The following is a 7500-nucleotide window of genomic DNA, read 5'->3' as shown; positions in this document are numbered from 1 at the left end:
GCACGGCGCCGCGTGCAGGGTGCGCCGGCGCGCAGCTGCGCCGCCTGCCGCCTCCGTCGGCCGGCGCGCCTGCCACTGGCCGCCCCCACCAGCCGGCTGTAGCGCGTGCGCCCACGCACCGCGCGGCCAGCACGCCGGGAGGCCCCCCCTCACCGGCCGGGGACGGTCCCACCCAGCCACCGCCGCGTATCGCTTCACACCCAGATGCCATTCACGTTCGTGGGCATGGTGGGTATCGCTGGAACAACCGGTTGGTAGCTCAACCGATCGTCGCCATCACTGATTCACCTCTAGCGAGAACAACCGCACCACAACGGTTTACCAGTTGTTCATTTGCGTAACGTCACCAGCAAACGTAGGCGTCCATCGCCATTTGCAAATTCAACGATTGTTGCATGCCTGTGTCAGGTGTCACGACACACTATGTCTGCCCACATACACGCAACAACATGTGCACGCTTCGCGAACACGTGGAAGGTGGCCCCCGTACGTATGCGATGTCCATTGCGCGAACGACTGTCAACCGGCCTCTGTCGCATGTCGCAGATGTGGAACGCAGTGCACCATGCTATCACGGTGTGTGAGAAGAGACGACTACGTCTGACAACACGCGCCACTACATCAACAGACGGCTCATGCTGATCGCCATCCAGGGCATACCACACTGCAATCCAGCTCTTATAGGGCGACGACACGTAGCTGAGTGCACAACATTTGGACCGCATGGTTCGCCGTTGTTGGCGCAGTCGTTGTACGGTCACATGTACCACGATGTATCATTCAGTACATGAGGACCAATGTGCAGTACAGTGTGTGATTTGGACGTACAACATCAGCGGACAGTTGACACAGGCCGTACCACAGCGTAGGCTAAGTGCTTCGCCATGCGAATGCCAATGAACAACTGCAAATGCCAATGAACAACTGCAAATGCCAATGAACAACTGCAAAGGGCATTGAGCATGTACGTCCTGCTGCCATCCACATTAGTGTATAGCTGCAAGGTGTTTAACATGAAGCGATACACTGGGGACCGGGCAGTGCGAGTAGCAAACTATATTGCGGGGGTTGCAGTTAGGCAACACTACACTAATTTAACGCGTCGTATGACAATTACAGAGCAGGTTAAGGCCCAACGTGTGTTGGGTTAAGGCCCAACGTGTGTCGGGTTAAGGCCCAACGTGTGTCGGGTTAAGGCCCAACGTGTGTCGGGTTAAGGCCCAACGTGTGTCGGGTTAAGGCCCAACGTGTGTCGGGTTAAGGCCCAACGTGTGTCGGGTTAAGGCCCAACGTGTGTCGGGTTAAGGCCCAACGTGTGTCGGGTTAAGGCCCAACGTGTGTCGGGTTAAGGCCCAACGTGTGTCGGGTTAAGGCCCAACGTGTGTCGGGTTAAGGCCCAACGTGTGTCGGGTTAAGGCCCAACGTGTGTCGGGTTAAGGCCCAACGTGTGTCGGGTTAAGGCCCAACGTGTGTCGGGTTAAGGCCCAACGTGTGTCGGGTTAAGGCCCAACGTGTGTCGGGTTACGGCACAACGTGGGTTACGTTACGGCGCAACGTGGGTTACGTTAAGGCGCAATATAGGTTACGTTAAGGCGCAATATAGGTTACGTTACGGCGCAATATAGGTTACGTTACGGCGCAATATAGGTTACGTTAAGGCGCAATATAGGTTACGTTAAGGCGCAATATAGGTTACGTTAAGGCGCAATATAGGTTACGTTAAGGCGCAATATAGGTTACGTTAAGGCGCAATATAGGTTACGTTAAGGCGCAATATAGGTTACGTTAAGGCGCAATATAGGTTACATTAAGGCGCAATACAGGTTAGGTTAAGGCGCAATACAGGTTAGGTTAAGGCGCAATACAGGTTAGGTTAAGGCGCAATACAGGTTAGGTTAAGGCGCAATACAGGTTAGGTTAAGGCGCAATACAGGTTAGGTTAAGGCGCAATACAGGTTAGGTTAAGGCGCAATACAGGTTAGGTTAAGGCGCAATACAGGTTAGGTTAAGGCGCAATACAGGTTAGGTTAAGGCGCAATACAGGTTAGGTTAAGGCGCAATACAGGTTAGGTTAAGGCGCAATACAGGTTAGGTTAAGGCGCAATACAGGTTAGGTTAAGGCGCAATACAGGTTAGGTTAAGGCGCAATACAGGTTAGGTTAAGGCGCAATACAGGTTAGGTTAAGGCGCAATACAGGTTAGGTTAAGGCGCAATACAGGTTAGGTTAAGGCGCAATACAGGTTAGGTTAAGGCGCAATACAGGTTAGGTTAAGGTACGACATAGGTTAGGTTAAGGTACGACATAGGTTAGGTTAAGGTACGACATAGGTTAGGTTAAGGTACGACATAGGTTAGGTTAAGGTACGACATAGGTTAGGTTAAGGTACGACATAGGTTAGGTTAAGGTACGACATAGGTTAGGTTAAGGTACGACATAGGTTAGGTTAAGGTACGACATAGGTTAGGTTAAGGTACGACATAGGTTAGGTTAAGGTACGACATAGGTTAGGTTAAGGTACGACATAGGTTAGGTTAAGGTACGACATAGGTTAGGTTAAGGTACGACATAGGTTAGGTTAAGGTACGACATAGGTTAGGTTAAGGTACGACATAGGTTAGGTTAAGGTACGACATAGGTTAGGTTAAGGTACGACATACGTTAGGTTAAGGTACGACATAGGTTAGGTTAAGGTACGACATAGGTTAGGTTAAGGTACGACATAGGTTAGGTTAAGGTACGACATAGGTTAGGTTAAGGTACGACATACGTTAGGTTAAGGTACGACATAGGTTAGGTTAAGGTACGACATAGGTTAGGTTAAGGTACGACATAGGTTAGGTTAAGGTACGACATAGGTTAGGTTAAGGTACACATTGTTGTAAGGAAAGGTTTAATGGGGGGGCGGGGCGGCCGGTTTGTTGATTGTGATTATAGTAAGTGGATGCCTGCGGCATCATCTGATTTGCCACGTCAGGATGCACCTTTGGCTCATGACAGGCGGCGCTCTCATTCCATGCTTGTGGCAGACCTGTGTCTTTCATTCCTGCCATTGTTTGTGTGCTGTGAGAGGAGGCAGTATTGTGATGTTGGGTGCACCCCTGTGTAGGACATGTGTGGGTGTTGGTGGCTTGGCTGAGCAATGGTGGTTGTCGGGTGGGTGGGATATTCTGTTTTCTGAGTTTACCTCCCAGTCTGGTTATGACAGTGTGGATTGTCTAATGTGGCGGAGAGGATGCACTGGGTGTTGTTCCATGCTGGTGCTTACATATTGTCTGTGTGCGTGTTACAGGGAGAGAGTAGTGCGTGATAAGGGTGTGTGGCTGACGTGTGGTTGTGATTGTGAGCAGAGTCTTTCAGCATGTATACGGACAGTTGTATACATTATCTGTATTCTGATGGCTCTATCTATTACTAATCAGCGCCGTGTATACGTTTAATCCGGTTCCAGTCGAAACTGTTGTATCTCTGTACATTAGTGACACGGCGAGCCCGCTATGTAGTTACTCGTCTCGGCAGCTTCCACCGGTGTATGGCAAATGATTATAAGGAATCAGTCTAGTCGTCAATACCGATGGTGTGACGTCACATGTCTGGGGTGGGGGACGCTGCGCCCTTCCGGTGGGTCATGGCCTAGAAAGACTCTTCCCACGCAGGGGGGCGTGGACTGTCATTGACTCTTCCGAGTAATATACTTGCCGTACGTTTTTGCGACTGCGAGTGCAACGCTCACCGGTACCGACATGGATGGAGCGCCTCCTAGCTGACCGCTCAGCATCGGCATTCGTACAGAGAGCAACGCGATCGCGTCTCTAGCTCGTAACTGGTACAGCTCGCAGCTCATGTATAGGGACATTTTTTTTTTTTTACATTTAACCACATTCGAACCCACCGCCTTGATAACTATGGTGGGTTGTTAGCTTACTGACTTCAGTATGTCTGCAGCAAGTCATGGTCTCTTAGCCGTTGCAGATGCTCACAAATGGTTTGTTTGCGAGTAGCTGCACCGTTCCCGTCCCTAGCCACGTGGAGGCGGACCAGATCTGAGCTATTACATGCTGCATGCGTGGTTTGCTATTTCACTTACACAGTGTTATCATGTTAATAATATTTAATATACAAAAGATAAAACTGAATAAAAAAAATAACAAAAATATTAATGTATTGATTTATAAGAAGCAAATATACAATATAGAACTACGTAGGATATCAAGGAAATATGAAACACCGTGATTTACAAAAGAAAAGAAAAAATAAAAGCACTATTACTTCACACAAATAGAATCAGAAAGATATTTACATCTATGAGAGTTGCTTATAGGAGTTGCTTTGAAATTATAGCTTGGAATCTTGGTTAAAAACAGAAAAGCACTGTTACTTTACACAATCAGAATAAGGATAATATTTACATCTATGAGAGTTGCTATAGGAGTTGCTTTGAGATTGTTGCTTAGAAGCTTGGTTAACACAATTACACAATTACACAATTACACAATTAGAATAAGGAAGATATTTACATCTATGAGAGTTGCTATAGGAGTTGCTTTGAGATTGTAGCTTAGAAGCTTGGTTAAAAACAGGGTCACATTCCTATTAGAGACTACATTGTCTACTTCGGCAAGGGGCAGAGTCGCTGCCGTATTACAATTTGTTTACATACACCCTAGTCTCATTATATACTGTTTTAGAACATTTAATGTAATCCTTAATAATGTACTCATACTGGTATTAATCAAGGCCTGTCACACTCTCTTATGACTAATAAAACTGATAACATGTTAACATATAAATTTTGAGATTGGTTATTGCAGCTAGCTTCAAACAGTTACTAATATTTACACAAAATTACTGATAGTCATACAATTGGTCTTCTAATGGGTCCTGGCCCCATCTAGTTGAAGACTGCACTACAAAGATATAAAACATTTTCATAGATATAATACATAAAGGGGGGAATGTGGCTCTAGGTGGTGCAAGTATATGTAAGATATAAACATAAAGGTTCTAAGCAGTACACTTATATACAACACCATACAATTGGTCTTCTAAAGGGTCCTGGCACCATCTAGTTAAAACTGCATTAAAAAGATATAAAACATTTTAATAGATATAATACGTAAAGGGGGGAATGTGGCTCTGGGTATTGCAAGTATACGTATGATATAAACACTAAGGTTCTAAGCAGTACACTTATCTACAACACCCATAACAGCTGGCACAGGCCCTTCAAAAGTAGCTACTTTGGAAATTATAGTTCCTGTTCTGGGCATTACAAAAATAAAACAAATTTACTGATATTTATACAATCTTCCTTCTGTAGGGTCCTGCCACCATCTAGTTCAAATTGCATTTAAAAGATGTACAAAGAAAATTAATGATACACAAACATAAAAGGCTATCTGCAGTACAATTGTGTTTAATGCACATCACAGCAGGCACAGGCCCTTCAAGTGCAGCTACTTTATGATATAGTACAATTACTAAGGGTGTAGTGGGTTTTTATGCCTTCAGACATTTCCAGGTCTTTGTTTTGAGTCTGATTCAGTCCTTTCTAGTGTGGAGTTTTCCTATAGCTGATGTACCTTCATAATTAGTGCCAGGCTAGATGCTTCAATTTAGTCTCATTCTAGGTCCATTTCACTTTGTGTATCACTTTCAGAATTAGTATCAGTACTTGTTTCTGTAGTGTAATTTAGGCCTTGTGTACAATGATGTCTCTGTCTCCTACCATTGGGATTCTGCCTTCTAAAAAGGTCATACATTTCTGTAGAGACCTTGTCTGTTATGTCATTGAGTGTGTTCCATGAGTCTTGGTTACGTATTTGTTGTTTTATATGTGTGTCATCTAGAACTTGCCGTACATGCGTAAGGGTGTTACACGTAAGTGCGACATGTTCAGGGGTCCCCAGGTCCCCACAGACACACATATCACTCTCGGCTAATCCAACACGTGTTAAATGTACTGGATACGGCCCATGACCCGTTAAAAAGTGGACCATCCCACGGCTTGGGTCCACATGTGTTAGTCTCAGCCTCTCCTCAATATCTGGAAAAAAGGAATAGACGCGACGCCCCTTATCTGAAGAGTCCCATTCCCTTTGCCATGTTACATTACGCCATTTTTTGAGTCCCAGTCTGTCCCTGATCTCTTCCCCAGTTATCTCCCGCACCTTATCTCCTCTTCGTTTTTGAAGCCAATACGAGGCAGCCCTATATTTTATTGTGATGTCAATGGGGTAGATTCCCATGACCACACACAGGGCTTCCGCAGATGTCGTGCTGAAAGCGCCAGTCATTCTCAGTAGCGTACTTCTCTGTCCTCTTCTAATTAGAGTTTTATTGGTTTGCAACAATAATCGGTGTGCCCAGGTACTTGCTGCAAAACATGCTATGGCCTCAAAGATTGCTATGTGATATGTCCGTAGTAGCTTTAGTAGCAGTCTGTACTGCGTCGAGTTTAATCTGGCGAGCTTGTGCATGATTTTACTGGCTTTATCTATTGTTAGTTTCATGTGTTCGCTGAAATTTTGCTTCTCATCTAAGTGTAGGCCGAGGTAGCGCGTAACTTGTTTTCTCTGTATGTTAACATCGTTTAGTTTCAGAATCGGATTTCTCTGCAGCACTCCTTTGAGTAATATGTAAACTGTTTTGTTTGCAGCAATATGAAGTCTGTTTTTCTTACACCAACCGTCGATTTTCATGAGGAGTTGCGTGCCGTTCTGTTCCAGTGCGGCTCGTGAGTTCGCCGACGTCAGAAGTAGAAGATCGTCAGCATAAGCCACCACCCCTCTTACACGGTGATCTTGGGCCATAATATCCAAGAGGGGCTCAAAGACGATGTCCCAAAAAATCGGGCCACATATCGAGCCTTGTGGGCAGCCTTTACTAATACGTCTCACTACCTTTCTTGTGCCTCCTCTCCACTCCACTACTCTGTTACGACAGTAGTCTAGTAGACTGTTGTATAAAGATGTAGGTAACTGGATCTCTCTGAGGCGAGCAAACAGTGATGGCCACCATAGATTGTCAAAGGCTCCAGCCACATCAATAAGTATAGCCATCACGTACTTGTCCAGAGTGCTGTTCGTAATCTGTAGTGCTTGATTGATAGCATCGTCTATGCACTTCTCCTCTCTGAAGCCATACTGGAAGGGTGTAAGGCCGGTAAGACGTCTTTGGGACTGTAGCCTATCACACAATAGCCTTTCCTGCACTTTTGCCAGTGTGTTTAATAAACATATAGGACGGTATGTTTTAGGATCCGTCGGGTCCTTGTCCTCGGACTTTTTAATAATGACCGCCTCGGCTGTTTTCCACAAATGTGGGATTCTACCTGTGCTTAAAGCATCATTAAACAATTTTGTGAGAAATGGCGTAATTTGGATAACTGCCTGTTTTATTGTTTCTGGGAAGATTTTATCTGGGCCGGGTGCTTTACCACTCTTAAGTTTTTTGATTGCTATTGCGACTTCTTCTTGTGAGAATGGCAAGGTAATTCTGT

Source organism: Schistocerca serialis, unplaced genomic scaffold (genome assembly GCF_023864345.2).
Source record: "Schistocerca serialis cubense isolate TAMUIC-IGC-003099 unplaced genomic scaffold, iqSchSeri2.2 HiC_scaffold_1196, whole genome shotgun sequence".
In the NCBI taxonomy this organism is placed as follows: domain Eukaryota; kingdom Metazoa; phylum Arthropoda; class Insecta; order Orthoptera; family Acrididae; genus Schistocerca; species Schistocerca serialis.
The sequence above is the reverse complement of the archived record's forward strand: the minus strand, read 5'-3'. Positions refer to the sequence as shown.